Genomic DNA, 18,615 nt, shown 5'->3' on the forward strand with positions numbered 1-18,615 from the left:
AACAACAACAACAACAACAACAACAACAACAACAACTGTCCAGGGCAGGCCAACTAGCAGAAAATTGGTTTAAGTCCCTTTTTAGGCTTACCCGGTACTCTGTGTGGAGTTCTCAAATTCTACTCTACAACTTAAGGAGCTTTTCTGATCGTTGCATGAGATCTAGTAGAAGACAGAGCTTCAATGCGTATGCACAGTAGAGAGAAAGGATGCTTGTTACGTATGCACAGCAGAGAAAAGGGCTTTTTTATTCATGATTCCCTAAGCCCCAGAGTCTCAAAGAGATCTGCAGTGGTGCAAGGGATGCTGTGGACTCACAAGCCAGCATCACAGCTGAGAGACTGAACTTATGAAGTTCCGATCTTTTATGGGTGGCCAATAAGTCCTGAGGACTTTTGACGGAGTGTAGCATTCCCTTTATTCTCTTGGACAAACAAACTTGTGTTATTTCTCCAGAAGGCAGTGTCTGTGTTTCCCAAGGTTGTTCAGTACACAGACCAAAGAAGATGTATAGAAACAGGACATGCCCAAGTAGAATTTTCTCCCTACAATGACGTAATTCTATAAGAATGTGCATATGATGTGCATGCATGAGTGAGTGTGTGTGTGTGTGTGTGTGTGTGTGTGTGTATACATTCACATATTTATGGGAACACCTGTGTGTGCAGGTATATCTGGACCTGGTCCTGTGTATGTGGAAGCCAGAGGTTATCAGTGAGTTTCTTCTTCCTCCTTCTTTACCTCATATACTGAGGAAAGGTACCTTACTTGAACACAGAGATATCAGATTTGGCTAGCCTTCCCAGCTGGCTTACTCCAGGGGTCACAAGTAGGCTTCCATGCCTTCTGGCTATACGTGGATGCTACAGTCTGAACTCCATCCATCATCCTTGCATGGCCGGCACTTCATCCCCTGAGCTGTCTTCCAAGCCCCTTAGTAGTTATTATTTAAAGGCGAATTATTTCACTTTTAAGTAATTTAAACTCATATATTTTTCTATAGTCTATAGTTTATGAATTAATTCAAACATTACTCAGGTTTCTGGTTCCAAGACTTCATTTTTTTATTCTTCTCAAGTCTCCAGTCTCCAAAACAATGTAATTTTGTGCCAAACATTGTGACTTCTGAAAGTGATGGGTCCCATCTGTGATGGAGGTCCTTTAGGATTATAATGAAGCTGAGAAGTTCCGTAGCCCCACAAAGTTGGACCAATCTTTCTTTATTTGTATTCTTTTTTTTTAATTGATGCAAATTCATTGTACATACTGGTGAGTTTCTTAAGGTCATTTTTTTTCCATTTTTTATTAGGTATTCAGCTCATTTACATTTCCAATGCTATACCAAAAGTCCCCCTACCCGCCCACTCCCCCTTTTTGGCCCTGGCGTTCCCCTGTACTGGGGCATATAAAGTTTGCGTGTCCAATGGGCCTCTCTTTCCAGTGATGGCCGACTAGGCCATCTTTTGATACATATGCAGCTAGAGTCAAGAGCTCCGGGGTACTGGTTAGTTCATAATGTTGATCCACCTATAGGGTTGCAGATCCCTTTAGCTCCTTGGGTACTTTCTCTAGCTCCTCCATTGGGAGCCCTGTGATCCATCCATTAGCTGACTGTGAGCATCCACTTCTGTGTTTGCTAGGCCCCGGCATAGTCTCACAAGAGACAGCTACATCTGGGTCCTTTCAATAAAATCTTGCTAGTGTATGCAATGGTGTCAGCGTTTGGATGCTGATTATGGGGTGGATCCCTGGATATGGCAGTCTATAACCCCATTAAAAAATGGGGCTCAGAACTGAACAAAGAATTCTCACCTGAGGAATACCGAATGGCAGAGAAGCACCTGAAAAAATGTTCAACATCCTTAATCATCAGGGAAATGCAAATCAAAACAACCCTGAGATTCCACCTCATACCAGTCAGAATGTCTAAGATCAAAAATTCAGGTGACAGCAGATGCTGGCGAGGATGTGGAGAAAGAGGAACACTCCTCCATTGTTGGTGGGATTGCAGGCTTGTACAACCACTTTGGAAATCCGTCTGGAGGTTCCTCAGAAAATTGGACATAGTACTACTGGAGGATCCAGCAATACCTCTCCTGGGCATATATCCAGAAGATGCCCCAACTGGTAAGAAGGACACATGCTCCACTATGTTCATAGCAGCCTTATTTATAATAGCCAGAAGCTGGAAAGAACCCAGATGCCCCTCAACAGAGGAATGGATACAGAAAATGTGGTACATCTACACAATGGAATACTACTCAGCTATTAAAAAGAATGAATTTATGAAATTCCTAGCCAAATGGATGGACCTGGAGAGCATCATCCTGAGTGAGGTAACACATTCACAAAGGAACTCACACAATATGTACTCACTGATAAGTGGATATTAGCCCAAAACCTAGGATACCCAAGATATAAGATACAATTTCCTAAACACATGAAACTCAAGAAAAATGAAGACTGAAGTGTGGACACTATGCCCCTCCTTAGAAGTGGGAACAAAACACCCTTGGAAGGAGTTACAGAGACAAAGTTTGGAGCTGAGATGAAAGGATGGACCATGTAGAGACTGCCTAAGGTCATTTTTATAAAGTATATCATGTATTTTGACTGTATTTCCCCTCCCCTCCTATTTCCATACCTGCAATTATTCTTATCTATTTGCCATCCATCTTAATTCAGTTTTCATATCCTGTAGGCATGCATGTGATGTATCTGTTTAATATCTAGGCATACATGTGATTTATCTGTGGAGTATCTGGATCGGCAAATGAGAGAAAAATGTGTAATTTTCTTTTTTGAGTTTGGATAACTTCTCACAATATGATGCCCATCTCTTTTCCTGTTGCGCTGTCCGTTCCTCACAGGTGAAGTCATACAGGTGTGAATACACCTACCGTGCTGACAGCTGCCTTAGACTCTTACGTAAGCAATTATGGCAGGACCTAGTACTGGATAGTAACAAACAAATGTTGCTGACCTATTTTAGAATTCAGTCCTTCTACTTCTTTGCGTGGTCCGTGTGTATGGTGTATGTGTGTATGGTGTATGCGTGTGGTGTATGTGTGTATGGTGTATGTGTGTGGTGTGTGCATGTGCTTATTTATGTGTGTGTACACACTGAGGGCACAGTAGACTTGCAGAGTCTCTTCCTCGATCCTTCTCTGCCTTATTGTGTTGGGAGAGGGTCACTCAATGAACTGGAAGCTCACTATATCTGTTAGGCTGGTTGGCCTGAGAAACTCTTATGATGTGTTCATCTCTGCCCTTACAAGCTGGTTTTATAGGTGTACATGACCGTGCCTGTTTGTTTGTTTGTTTGTTTGTTTGTTTGTTTTTGCATGGTTGTTGAAGATCTGAACTCAGTTCTTCACACATGCACAGCAAATGCTCTTACCCATTGAGACATCTACCAAGCTCCTCCTATTTCTTGTATAAAGTAAATTAACTTACTATAAAAACGCCGTGATACTATAGCTTCCTACATCTCATGTGGAATGGATGTTGTGATTACATCATTTTTCTTTTATGCTTGATTGGCCTATGAAGTGTGTGTGTGTCTGCATGGTCCTAGAAACAATGGCATATAGCCTCCATATATTGTATTCTATACCATCTAGGCTTGTGCAAGTACACAGAACAGAATGGGACTGTCCTGATGATGTCATTCAACCTTAATGACATTGTCACAGGTCCCAATACAGTACAGGGAGAGTAGGCTTTGATGTATACATTGTAAGGGGAATCACACAGTCCTTAGTTTTTATACAGAAGGGGCAGCAGCCTGCTGCTATTGGCTTCCCCACTCTTGCCGGTTCAGGGATCCTTCTGGTAGGCAGGGGTCTCTCCTGCTGTTTCATGCTGGCATATAGATTCTTATTCAGGAAGAGACCAAAGGCAATGGGCCCACACCACAGAGGAGATCCTTTTGGCTAAGAAGTTATTTCTTAAATATGAATGGACAAGTAGGCATTGCTAAGTATATACAAAAAGGGGCATAAAGGAGCATGATTTTTTCTTCTTAAACAAAGTAATCAGAAAGCATATTTGTAGAGAATCTAGGAACATAGTTAGAAAACAAACATTATAAAAATAGAATCTAATTTGAGTAATTTGAAATTGTATTTCATGTACAAATTAAGTGTAAGTTGTTATAATCATCATCATTTATTATTATTATTATTAAGAAAGAGCTCTGCATTAGGCTTTTTACATAGGTTCTGAAGATTGAACTCAGGTCATCAGCCTTGGCAGCAATCACTTTTACCTGCTTAGCCATCTCCTCAGCCCCTTTATGCCCCACCTCCCTTTAAAAATAGCTCTCCCTGTGTAGTTCAAGTATCCTCTAACTCTCTTTGCAACCCAGGCTAACTTTGAACTCTTGAGCATCCTGCCTCAGTCTTCAGAGTGCTGGGAGTCTCATCATTCCCAACTCCCCAACAAATTTTATGACTCACAATAAAAACCACTATTAAGGGCATGTGGTATTGGTATGGAGCGAGACAAACAGAAAAATGGGAGAGAGTTGAGCCCAGAAAGTTCCATATGAATGCAGGGAGTAGACTCACCACAAAACTGGTGATGGAATTCACCAGAAAGAGTGGTCAATAGAAGATACTGATGCAATGGAATAATAATATGTGATAAAATGACCCTATGCTACTACAGTGAGCTCATATCATTGCATAGAAACCAATTTGTGTTAGATGGCAAACATAAATATGAAATACAAAAAAACCAAAAAAACCAAAAAACAAAGCTTTTAAATTAAAAGAAGGCAATGAATATGTTCAGAAACAAACATAGGGAAATTTTTTTTTCTCTGATTTTTACTTTTGTGGCACTGGAGATTGAACCTGGCGCCACAATTGTGCCAGTCACACAGCCTACCACTTAGCTACATAGTTGGTCCCCAAATTTTTTCAATAGACATTAATCACAAATTAAGAGATTCAGAACGTAGCTATCTGTAAACCTAAAATCCCTTTCTACATAAAAAGTGCCTTAAAAGAAGGCAAACAAGCCATAGAATGCAATAAAGATCACTCATTTCATTTAATCACCCCTAAAATACAATGGGGAAATATATGTAATGCAATTTTCAATGCATAAAACACCATAGAAAAATTTTCTTAAAAAGGCGATCCAAAGTTCCATGCACATGTGAAAATGGCTGACCATCATTACTCATCGGAAAAATGCAAATTGAAGCCATAATAAAATACCACATACACCCACTAGGATGGCTGACTTCAGAAACACACTCTGGTGAGGCTATGAAACAACGTGGATTCTCACACAGGAGGGTGCACAGTGGTGCAGACAACATGAGGAAAAGTAACAGTTTGTTATAAATTCAAACCTGATGACCCAGCAGTTTCATCCTGGCATTCCTAGAAGATGTCAGCAAGTATGAACAAACACGCACAAGATGCTGGAACTTCACAGCAACAAGGTAGAAGAACACCAGAAAGCAAATCTATCTGGTCCCAAACCCAGCTAAATTGTGTATTAATCAATACATGCAGATTATATCAACCTATATTTCCTATGCTAGAAGTTATAGTTACATAACTTGAAAACATATTTATTCATTTTGAAATAATACTGCATATCATATACTAAAGAAAAATGGGATGGAAAGTGAGGAGAAGGGATTATTTTCTAAGATGTCAACAAGTTTTGAAAATATTCAAATAAAAGATTTTATTTTATTATTATGATTTTCTTTTATTATAAATTCAAAATCAACAATAAAACCCAAAGAAGCTATTAAGTACTTAAGATAAAGAAATCTCCACGTAATATGGAAAGGGATAATGGCCAGACTCATGTTCTTATAAGTTATGGTATTTTTTTTTTTCAAACTGGGCAGTTTTATTTTCCTTTACAACTTAGTAAATACTTGATGACTGCACGTGGGGTAAGGCTGCTCGGTGGTTCAGAAAGACCCCAGGGACAGTGTTTTCCTGACAGGGTGTAGTCTTCAGTAGTGAGTGGAATGACATGTGAGTGACGTCACTGTCAGACCAGCAAGACCGCATTTATGCACCCATCGTTCTCAGGATTATTGGTAACTTGGGCGTACTTTCCCCAAATCACCTTGCCTCCTTGTGTCACAAGGCCCAACTCGCTCACATTCACTTCAATAACTGTACCTTTGGTGATCACACCCAGGGTTGTATATAATGGGGATGATGGATTCTTTTTCACACCGAGAATAGGCAGGCAAAAGGTAGCTTCCAGCTCAGGGTGTGTGACATGGGCTTTTTTGAAACGTAGAGCCATAGGCCTAATGAATCTTTCATATTTAGGTGGTTTTCTTGTAAAGCCATCACCAACAGAGCAGACGTTAGTAACCATTCTCTTCCATGCCTTCTTTTTCCTTTTTCCTGATCGAATAACTTTCAATACTTCTGTTTCTCCTTGGGCACGAACTTTGGGTAGACTACGGGACCTCCCATTTCCCCGCCTTTTCTTTCCGTTTCTGCTTAATCATGTTAGAAAGGACTTTTGCTCTCGACTGGCCCTCTCTGTCCAGCAGATAGGCGGGGACTGCTCCCTGCGGCGTCTTCTCATCATCCTTCTGCTTGGTGTTTCTCTTCTCATGCATCTTAATAGTCTTTTTCATTTGTATTTTCTCCGCATGGCGCTGTTTATGGTAGAGCTTAGCCTTCAGGCCAATCATTTTTTTTTTTTTTTTTTTTTTTGCCTTCTTTGAACGTTCATGGGCCTCCCGACCTTCTTTCTTTCTCTTTTTCTCATGGTAGTCCAAACGATATCCATATCGTTTGCGGTGCAATTCAATATATTCATTTTGTGGCATGATGACAGCTGCGGAGCACCGGTCCGCGACCTCCTGGGTCTCAAAAAACTCTTAATTTCTGGATGTCACCTGCCTCGTTCCAAGTTATGGTATTTTAATAGAAAATTGTTACAAGGATTCTTCAGTTTCTAAATTTGCCCAAGTGCTGAGCTGAGATGTAACTGAGAATTAGAGCCTGTGTCAAGAATGTAGAAAGACCTGGTCTACACTACACTACAAAAACAACAAACAACAAATCAAGCATGAAATAAAATAAAATGAACCTGTGTGTCAATAGATATGAAAAAAGGGCGAGAATGTTTGCCTGCAAGTGGAGAAGGACACCTGTGCCTGCAGGTGGAGAAGGGCAGCTGTGCCTGCAGGTGGAGAGCAAAGACAGCTGTGCGTGCAGGTGGAGAAGGGCAGTATTTGCTTTACTAATGCTTCAGTTGAAGATGGAGAAGCAACAAGAACAGAAGATGGGATGCTGGGAACATTGGATCCAACACAGAGTCAAAGAGCCCAAGAGAGAATAATTCAATTAGAGGAGAAGGAAAACACAAGGAAGATTGTTCCTTGATGGAAAAAAGAAAATACAAGAAAGGGAAAGAAAAGGACTTGCAAAAATAAAAATTAAAATTAAAAAAAAAAGACAGAAAGAAAAAAGAAAAGGACTTGCATGTGATGGAAGCCATAAGGGAACAGGGAGAGATAGGGTCATCAGAAAGGCCATGGATAGCAAAGGCTGTGGTAGATGACAGGAATAATAAATGAAGAGTCCAGGTGCAAACCTATAATAACTGAGGTTCTATTTGTCACAGCTGCAGGCTGAGTTTTGCTTTGAGAAAGTAGTGTAGGGGTCTACTTCAAGTAGGCCTGGGACTGTAAGAGAAGATTTCCTGTCTAGCTACACAAATCTTAGACCCAGGGGGAACAGTCTTCCAGAGAAAGAACTGATAACACACAGAGAGCAAGAAAACCCTATTTACAGTTGTAATGAAGAATGTGAATTTCCCAATATTGACTTTTTCAAAACTCAAAGCATACTTTACAGGTGGGATAAGAGGAAGGGAGGGGAAGGAGAATAAGCAGATGAAAACTCTTCAGAGATGAAGGCCAAGAGACCAAGACAGATGGGAAAATTACATACTTTGGCTCTTATAAGTCTAGAAAAGTGTTGAACATTTTCACTAGGCAGAAGTAGTTAGAAATGTGAGCAGACACATTTAACTTGATTTAAAAAAAAATCAGACAATGCATGCAGGCATTGAAACATCCTACCATGGCCCACTGTTTTGTGCAAGTTTTATGTTTTTACATATTTAGGAAAGCAGAGATGAGACTGGGATATATCTCAGTGATTAGAATGCTTACCAAGTTTGTATAGACCTTCAGTTTTGCTCCCTAGTGCAACTGAAGAAAGATAAATACACAGTTGCACACATAACTGAATGGTTGAATAAATAGAAAAACAGTTAGGCAAAGACATGTGAGTTATAGTGTTTAAAACCAGAAGGGTAGACACAAAAGGTTTTCAGATGATAGCCTTCCTATGAGAACCCAGCGTGTGACTCATAAGGACAGAAGAGAAGGATAAAGACATTGACTACATAAAGGTGGCATTACTGTGAAGCTGGCTTTCTAGACATAACAAGGTCAAGAGTTCAAGAGACACTCATTAGAGCCACCCGTGCAAACAGGGCTGAGAAAAATTCTTTCCAGGAGTGGCTGGGTTTGGTGAGAGCTGCTTGTCAACATGCCCACTGTAAGACCCTCTGTAGCACATAGCCTGGGACCTTTGTAACTATGTGCTCTTGCTTAAACTTTTTAAAACACAATGACTTCTTGCTATGAGTATCCCCTCCAAGTAACCACTTATCATTTCCTTAGTAACAGGAACTAGGTTCTTAGGACTCCTCATCTCATCTCATCTCATCTCATCTCATCTCATCTCATCTCATCTCATCTCATCTCATCTCATGGATGGACACAAAGCTGGTGTCCTGAATCCGGTCCACAGAGAATTTTGGTCTACATGTCTTGGGTCAGGGCTGGGCGAGGAGATGCTTCCTGCCTCTTAGCTGGATGCTCTTGAAGAAACTATGTCCAGGCTGAGTGTGATGTGGGTCCCCCAAGGCTCTCAATGATGCTAACAGCTACACTGTATTCAGAAGGTCTCAAGAGAAGAAAAACCACAGAACCTGATAGGAGAAAAGGGCACCTGCTTCCCCCCTACCCTTGAGAGCAGTTTTAAAGCCTCGTCTGTGACATGCTCTACCATGGGTATGTTTAAGTTACTTGGGCCATTAAACATTATTTTAAAAGATAGCACAAGTCAGGTTTGTATTCCTAACAACCGAAAGGTTTCAAAGATAAAACAAAACACATTGAGGACATTTATCAAACAAATAACACTATAGAGGATTTGCTCAAATTTCATAGGCTTCTTAACAAACATCTTCACAGATATCCCTTTAATGTTTATGGCTCCTTTGTAAGAGAGTTTATTGTTACCATGTGTTATATAGAAAATTGAACAAAATGGTTAAATGACATGCTCAAAGCCCCCCTGGTTATAAATGATACATTCTCTTGCTTTTAACTATTGTGTGGTTACTAAAGCCTGACATTGCAGGTGTAGATCAAAGAGCTAGTAGAGTAGAATATTCTAGAAATAGCATCTTGCATATGTGGGGCTTTAATAAGGGCAGAGGTGGCCTGGCATTTCAGTGGAGAAAAGAGGGATTATTCAATAAAAGGAGCTGGAAAAATTGGTTGTCTATTTGGAAAAAAAATGAATCTGGATCCCACCCTTACACCATACCCCAAATCAACTCCAGATGGATTAGGTACTTAAATGTCAGAGGCAAGCTTTAAAACACCGAGGAGAAAAATATAGGTGGATATCTTTCCGAAGTTGGGTAGGGAAGGATTTGTTAAACAGGCACGAAATGTACAAACCATAAAAGAAAAGATCTGCGATGCTGACTTTGTTAAAGCTAAAACATTCTGTATAAGATGAGTCCTCAAAGAAGGGGAAAAAGGCATTTGCAGCATAAGACTGACAAAGGTTCACTACCAAGAATATGTGAAGAATTTTATAGAAGGCTGAGAAAACATTATGCAACTTAGACAACGAAGGAAAGAGAGAGGGAAGACAGAGGAGAGGGAAAGAGATAGATGCTAGGTAGAAAACATATAGATGATAGGTGACAGACCGACAGACAGACAGACAGATGACACTCAGAGAACCATGCACAGTCATATACATGTCCTGCTTTGGCAGAACATACTTGGATATCATTTTATATTCAATTTCTTAACAAGAGTTAAAAGTTTCAATTACACCTAAACCAGGAGCGTTTCCACCAGAGTTTTCATATACTGCTGATATAAACTGGTGAGTTATGTGAGAAACAACTTGGCATAATCTTTTAAATATCATACCCTATAGCCTGACAATTTCCTAGAGGCACAGACAAAAGAAAATTTGAAATTTGGGGCACTCTGGGGTACATTTAAAAAGATCTACATCAGGCACCAGGGAGATAGGTCAGTCTGTAAAGTGCTTGATTTGCCAGCACAAGGACCTCAATTTAATCTCCAGAACCCACATTTGAAATGCCTGTGTGGTGGCGTGTGCTTGTGATCCCAGTGCTAGGGACACAGACAAGCAAACCCTGGGGCTAGCTGACCAGGCATCCTGGCCTACTTGGCAAATTCCAGGCCAGGGAGGACTCAATAAATAAGATGAATAGCTCCTTAGGAATAACATCAAGACATTGCCTTCTGACCCCTTAACATACACCCACATGTGAGCATTTGTACACTCTGAAACACACACACACACGTGCATGCACACACACACACTAACAATGTTTATAGTAACACTTCATCACAATAACAAGTAGCAATATCTCTCAACAGGAAAATAGATACAGGATTGTACATGCAGGGATATACTACCACATGTAGCAAAATGAATCATAGCTACATACAATAACATGACTCTGAATGACAGCAGATTCTGAGGTGAGCATCACATGATGTTTTTAGTGACATCCAAAGTTGCTAAAGTGACATAGTGACAGTTGTGATTATGGGTATCAAAGTGTTGAAGTTATTTTTTAAATCAGAAAGAAAAGAACACAGTGCAAAATTCAGCCTGTGTGTATCACACAGTGGAAATGCAATGGGAGGAACTTGTGTGTGTGTAAGCATCAGTGTCAACTTGGTTCTGATTCTTGGACTGGGTGTGGCTTTTTATTATCCACAAGAGTGAACAAAAAGGAGTAGTCAAAGAAAGTAAGCCATGCATGGCCAGCATTGATGGATTATCAAAATCTCATGTTCTCCTCTTTACAATGGAACTGAGAACAATACATTCAGCTTGGGCTGCTGGAAAAATTAAAACGTAGAATATGTCTGGCATGTAGCAAGTTTAAAATTCGTGCTTGTGAAAATTGTGCTTCTATACGCAAAGTCCATTGCTAAGTCATTAGCTCAGGGTTGAAAGGTATACAAGCATGTAGATGAGGGTGGGCCTAATCAGGAAAAATTCTTCAGGAGGTAGGATTTGGAAGAATTAGAAAAAAAGTGTAATAATATTGTTAAGATATGAATATACTCCCAGATCAATTGGCTGGCTAAGGGGGGAAGGTTCCAGTTTCTATTTTCAGAGTAGGTCTCAGGTGGCATGATAATAGGAGGTGACATTTGTTGGATTTTCCTCCCTCAAGTTGTAGAAGAATCCTATAAACACCTCTATAAATAACCAGCAGAGGCCAGAAGGTTTCCTGTAACTTCTAGTCTCCAGCCAGTAACCTCTGTGGATAGTATGAGTGGTAGTTGAATCAGCTGTGGGGCAGCTTTGGCCTGTGGATGTCTAACCTCCCTCAGTGTGGTGGCAATGGGCATGAGGGTCTAGAATTCCTTCCCTACCAGTCTACAGTCCCCGTAATTGAAGAGCCAAAAAAACCATAGAGCATGCTACAGAAACCTTAGAGTCCCAGAGCCTCTGACAGAAGCACAACCTCCTGTCAAAGGGAGACCATTTAGTCACGAAAATAGAAGAACATCAGCGGAGCAGCAGATCCAGTTGTCCACATCTGGGCAGGGACCAGGCCACAAAGCCCTTCCATAGGGGCAGCTGTAGTAACAGTACTTTCAAAAGCCACAATGATACACATGATGGCCTGAGCTGTGCTTCCCTGAAGGTAGACTGGGAGAGAGTAGGTGTTGGTGCTGGGTATATTGATGGAGTCTTCATGGAGTCTGGACCTCTTACCGAAGCAGGATATTATATTCCCTTTGCTCTCTGGGTCCCCAAGTTGTTGATAATCTTTTTCATCCTCATTATTTTCTACCAGTCTAAAATCATCCTGGCTGCCTTTGGGGAGGATGAAGGATGAGAAGGACTTAGGTCAGGGTGGCATCTCTTTACCCATTTGTAGTTTATTTGATTACATATATGACTCTTCTTCTTTGGCAGATCACAACACCACAAAAAAAAAAAAACCAAAAAAACAAAACAAAACAAAACTACCACCAACAGAAAACCATGATAAAAAATAAATTAAGGTTCCAATAATTAAAAAAAAAACACCAAAATGACTTTTTAAAATTTCCTACCTTTTCCTCCCAAGATTAGTTTCTTTTTTGTTGTTATTGTTGTTTTTCTCCAATTTGAATAAACATGAATTTGGAAGACCCTTTTGGTTGATCTGTGAGTTGGATGATGTCTGTCAAGTCTTAGACTTCACTTTCTCCAGTCTCCTTTGATCCAGGAATATTCTCTTCCCTCAGTGACCCACTTTTGTGGAAAGACCAACTAATGGTTACAAATGGAAACTTGTTATTAAATTTTTTAAAAATCACAGTATAGAGAAAGGTCTTCCCAAGAACCAAAAATAGCGTAGGGCGTGAGTCAGGAAGTCACTGCCAATGGAAGCACACAACAGCTCAGGTCCTTCTCGTAACATTTGCATGATTAGTTTTCCTCTTCCAATAGTGGTCCAAAATATCAACTGAGATTGCATAAGAACCCTGTTCCTGTTAGACATTTCACACTCATTTGCTCAGTGTTCTGAGTGAGCAAAAATTAGTTTACACACGGTTAAATCACAGCTTAAAATAAAAACAACTCAAGAAGAGCAAACAGTCCAGTTGGTTTTCTACCAGTTTTGCCACTCCAGTTGTTGGCGAGTGGGATTACACAGGGATGGATGGGATACACCATGAGTCTCAGGCTTGCATCACCAAAGGGCAATTTATCATGTAGGATATAGGGAATATGTTTATGAGACCTGTGAGGACAGTGACTTTTCTAGTTAAGACTTCAGCCTTTTCTCTTCAGGAGATAAAAGGTCACACAGCTAGTGAGATGACCTCAGACAAATGCAGAGAATTTTCAAACAGAAGACCTGGTGACAGACAGAATTTCAATCAGTTTTTGCTTGTATTTTTCCCTTCTATGATGAATAAGGGTAGGGGTTGATTCAAGGATGCTTATATGAATGTGGGACAAGAAGACAAGGTTAATATTTTTCGTGGCTCGACAAAGGCTCAGGTTTGCCTTTTCCACATCAGACTTTGAATCCTTCCCTGGCCCATCTGGGCCCATAGAAGAGATGGGAAGCAGGCCAACATGTTTGCAGTGTAGACAACATGGTTGCAGTGTAGACTTATAATGTCAAGGCATTCACATCTACAAAACAAAAGCAGGGAGCAGCAGATCACCTTGCTAGGATGGAACAATATAATACTGAACACTTCAGGGTGCCCAAAGAGTAGTGTGATTTTATTTCTTTGTTGTTGCTGTTGGTGTTTTGTGTGTGTGTGTGTGTGTGTGTGTGTGTGTGTGTGTGTGTGTGTGTGTTTGGTATACACACATGCAGAAGAACATGTATATGCGTGCACATGCATGTTGAAACCAGAAGTCAATGTTTGTGTCTTTTTCAGTTGACTCTTCATTTGCTTTGTTGAGACAGGATCTCTCACTGTATCTGAAGCTCAGAGATTGGCTGGACAGAGAGCTCCAATGCTCCTTCGGTCTCCAGCTACCCTGCACTGGGATGGCAGGTTTCTTCTGCTACACACAGCTTTTACAGTGGTTGCTAGGCATCCAGACTCAGGTCTTCATGCTTGTGTGGCAAACATTTCCCTTTCTGAGCCATAACCATAGTCCCTGTTGATTTTAAGCTTATGCTTCTCAATAAACTATGGCCAAATCATAGCCTATCATCTACAGGAAGATCGGTGGGCATGAAGTAGTAACAATCGTGTTTTATTATACCCAGTTCTTATCAGAATTATTATTATGACTTAGGATATATTAATCAGTAATAAAAATAGAGATCAAATGTGTATGTTTAACATTACTAATCCTTAACATGTGTAGCCTTCACAATCCTTGTGTGCCAGTATCACTTAGTCATAGAAACTTAAGGCTGTGTGGTATCTTATAAATAGAGAATTATCTCCAAATATGTAATAAGTAGCTAAATAAAGGGTAGTTACAAGAGAGGCTGAGAAAGAGGATCACAAATTCAAGGCATGACTGCAATAGAGCAGTTCAGGGCCAGCCAGGGCAACTTGTGAGACCTTGGCAAAGAGTAAGACAAAAGGTTAGGGACATAGCTCAGAGGCACAGAACGAGTAGTTAGCATGCTAAACCCCTAGGTTCAGTTCACACACACACACACACACACTCACACACACACACACATGCACAAACACACACACATACCCCCACACATTAGACTTTTGAAAGTGGCCATAAAATGCTTAATGCACAGGAGAGGAAAAAATGAGAAGAAAAAAAAATACTGTCTCACAAATAGTCTTGATTAGTTAGTTGTTAAAAATTTTCTGTTTGTATGGTTTTTCCAACACAAATTCCCAGGGAAATTTGACAGGATTATTTGACAACTCCTCTCAGAGGCCCATAGAGCAGCCTTTCCCATTGCCTGGAGAGATGCCTTTTACAGCTGGTCAATACTGAGTTCCTTAAATTCCTTCCTAAAAGTAGAAACTGCCCAGGATGTAGGATTTCTGACCTATAGATTGCTCATTTTCTGAGTGAGTCACCCTTTGAAGTTGAGTGATAAAATTCATCATTTGTCACAAAACTTTCCTCTCATCATGAGGCCAGACATCCCAGGTCCTTCTAAAATTACCATGCAGGCACTCTGTAGGAGACATGGGCACAGCTGTGGTAGCCTTTATGACACAGAGATCCTGCCCTCTGAATAAATGGATAGTCAGGAAGACAAGAGTCATCCAGCCCTGGTTGAATGAATTCACATTGAGTCAATGTAACCCACAGACTTCAGACCAAGGGCCACTTGCATCAGAGGCAGGTGCTTCTCTTCTGACAAGTGCTGTCATCACTGACTTGAAGGGACAGCCTGTCTATTGCTTTATTACACAGTGAGTGTCCTGGTCAAACTGAGAACAATGCGGGGACCTGGTAGAGGTGGGACTTCTTCACTGTGGCATAGGAGGCTGAGATGGATGGAGATTTTCAAGTATTGAAGCCTGTACTACAGATATGGCTCAGCAGAAGGATACCAGTCTAGCACTGTCCAAACTGGATAAACCTGATGCTGATTTCTTTCCCTGTAACCACGTATGCAAGATTGATGGCAATGTAGATCTAATTCAACCCAACTCAGACTCAAAGCGTTTACTTGTGTCCAGTTAGACTGTGGCAAAATCTTCAGTAAGCAAAGCTCTTGCCTGCCGCCTAACGCCTCAGAAGAAGCGCCCAGTGCTGCCTATTTCCTTCCTTTTCTTCATCTCATAATGGGTCCAGGGGTCAATTGGGAAGGACCCTTCCCACCTGCATCTGCCCACAGAACCCTTTGGGCCACCTCTGCCATCCCACTCCTTACGTAGACACACCAAGTCCTTCAGAGTCTAGCCTGGTAAGAACCATTAACCTCCTCTTCCACACCCTTTCTACAATCTTCCAGATTTAGTCCGGACCCCACAGCCAGTGTGCCAGCCTAATCCAGCCTCCCTGCCTTCCTTCCCTCCAGAGCAAGTCTAGCTTGGGCCAGTATCCCTCCTTCCTGTTCTCTATACAACAGGACTCTCCCACATCACATCCAACCTTTCCACTGAAATCTATCGATGCCCACACTCCCAGCTTGGAACAGGAAGCCCATCCTGTACCCTCTCTTCATCCATCCAAACCAAAACGCACAAAACGCATGCGCAAAACCCAACTCACCCTCACAGCTTCCTTACCCTGCTTCCTCTGTAACAATCTCAGACTTCTACTTGAACATCAAAGTCTACTTTAAAAATGACGTCACTGACATTTCTTTCTGAGCTGTGTTTGTTTGCCTTCATTTCTCTTCTTCATTTCCACTAATGGAATTATTTTTTTCTTTCACAAACTGACCTTTATGTCTACCTGTGGCAGGTATGGGTTTTTGTATGGAGATTTTTTATTATTACATATTTTCCTCAATTACATTTCCAATGCTAGCCCAAAAGTCCCCCATGCCCTCCCCCCCACTCCCCTACCCACCCATTCCCACTTTTTGGCCCTGGCATTCCCCTGTACTGGGGCATATAAAGTTTGCAAGTCCAATGGGCCTCTCTTTCCAGTGATGGCCGACTAGGCCATTTTTTGATACATATGCAGCTAGAGACAAGAGCTCCGGGGTACTGGTTAGTTCATAATGCTGTTGCACCTGCAGGGTTGCAGATCCCTTTAGCTCCTTGGATACTTTCTCTAACTCCTCCATTGGGGGCCCTGTGATCCATCCATTAGCTGACTGTGAGCATCCACTTATGTGTTTGCTAGGTCCTGGCCTAGTCTCACAAGAGCCAGCTATATCAGGGTCCTTTCAGCAAATGCTTGCTAGTGTATGCAATGGTGTCATCGTTTGGAGGCTAATTATGGGATGGATCCCTGGATATGGCAGTCTCTAGATGATCCATCCTTTTGTCTCAGCTCCAAACTTTGTCTCTGTAACTCCTTCCATGGGTGATTGTTTCCAATTCTAAGAAGGGGCAAAGTGTCCACACTTTGGTCTTCATTCTTCTTCAGTTTCATGTGTTTTGCAAATTGTATCTTACATCTCTGGTATACTAAGTTTCTGGGCTAATATCCACTTATCAGAGAGGACATATCATTTGAGTTCTTTTGTGATTGTGTTACCTCACTCAGGATAATGCCCTCCAGGTCCAACCATTTGCCTAGGAATTTCATAAATTCATTCCTTTTAATAGCTGAGTAGTACTCCATTGTATAAATGTACCACATTATTTGTATCCATTCCTCTGTTGAGGGGCATCTGGGTTCTTTCCAGCTTCTGACTATTATAAATAAGGCTGCTATGAATATAGTGGAGCATGTGTCCTTCTTACTGGTTGGGACATCTTCTGGATATATGCCCAGGAGAGGTATTGCTGGATCCTCTGGTAGTACTATGTCCACTTTTCTGAGGAAATGCCAGACTGATTTCCAGAGTGGTTGTACAAGCTTGCAATCCTACCAACAATGGAGGAGTGTTCCTCTTTCTCCACATCCTCGCCAGCATCTGTTGTCACCTGAATTTTTGATCTTAGCCATTCTGACTGGTGTGAGATGGAATCTCAAGGTTGTTTTGATTTGCATTTCTCTGATGATTAAGGATGCTGAACATTTTTTCAGGTGCTTCTCAGCCATTTGGTATTCCTCAGGTGAGAATTCTTTGTTCAGTTCTGAGCCCCATTTTTAATGGGGTTATTTGCTTTTCTGGAATCCACCTTCTTGAGTTCTTTATATATATTGGATATTAGTCCCCTATCTGATTTAAGATAGGTAAAGATCCTTTCCCAATCTGTTGGTGGCCTTTTTGTCTTATTGACGGTGTCTTTTGCCTTGCAGAAGCTTAGCAGTTTCATGAAGTCCCATTTGTCAATTCTAGATCTTACAGCACAAGCCATTGCTGTTCTATTCAGGAATTTTCCCCCTGTGCCCATCTCTTCGAGGCTTTTCCCCACTTTCTCCTCTATAAGTTTCAGTGTCTCTGGTTTTATGTGAAGTTCCTTGATCCACTTAGATTTGACCTTAGTACAAGGAGATAGGAATGGATCGATTCACATTCTTCTACATTATAACCACCAGTTGTGCCAGCACCATTTATTGAAAATGATGTCTTTGTTTCACTGGATGGTTTTAGCTCCCTTTTGTATGAAGATTTTATAAACCTCTCCTTAATTAAATTCCAGTTTTGGTTGCAGTAGCTTTTCCTCCACATCATGCTGCCTTCTTCAAAGATACCCACCGTGAGTTTCTTTTCTTTTCTGTATCTTATGAATATGATTCTCTCGTATTTAATTAGAGCTGGACTTGCTTGCTTACAAATGAGAATGCTTTATACTCACCAAAGAGCAAAAGCATGAGAAGAGATACAGACAGCTGGTTAGCCCCATTTCCCTTTACCCAGGCTTTCTTTTACCTGTGCCTCAACATCTCTTAGGGAAACTTCCCATAACTAAACATTGACTTAATGTAAGGAGAACATGGAAGCTCTGGCTATGTGGCTGACCAATCACAGGCAGATCCTATTTGTAGGAGCATCGAGAGGCTCCAGTGTAGACACCAGGAGTTTCTCTTTTTGGATCTGATCATCTCTGCACATTAGAGCCTTCTGACTCTAATGGCTTCTTGCACTGTGACTGAGCTCATGCCTGTGTCTCAGTTTGTGTCACTGTATATAATTAGTCGTAATGTCTAGAACAAGATGCTAGAACTGGTTCAGGAAGTTACATTGGTAACATTAGTTGGCTCGAATTGTATCCTATAA

General features: G+C 41.1%; 1 pseudogene; it reads right to left on the minus strand.

Annotated features, from left to right (window-relative positions):
- Positions 1-6,012: 6,012 nt before the first annotated feature.
- Positions 6,013-7,663, minus strand: Gm9722 (annotated as a pseudogene).
- Positions 7,664-18,615: the final 10,952 nt, after the last annotated feature.

The sequence above is a fragment of the Mus musculus genome, chromosome 1, assembly GCF_000001635.26.
Source record: "Mus musculus strain C57BL/6J chromosome 1, GRCm38.p6 C57BL/6J".
Lineage (NCBI taxonomy): Eukaryota > Metazoa > Chordata > Mammalia > Rodentia > Muridae > Mus > Mus musculus.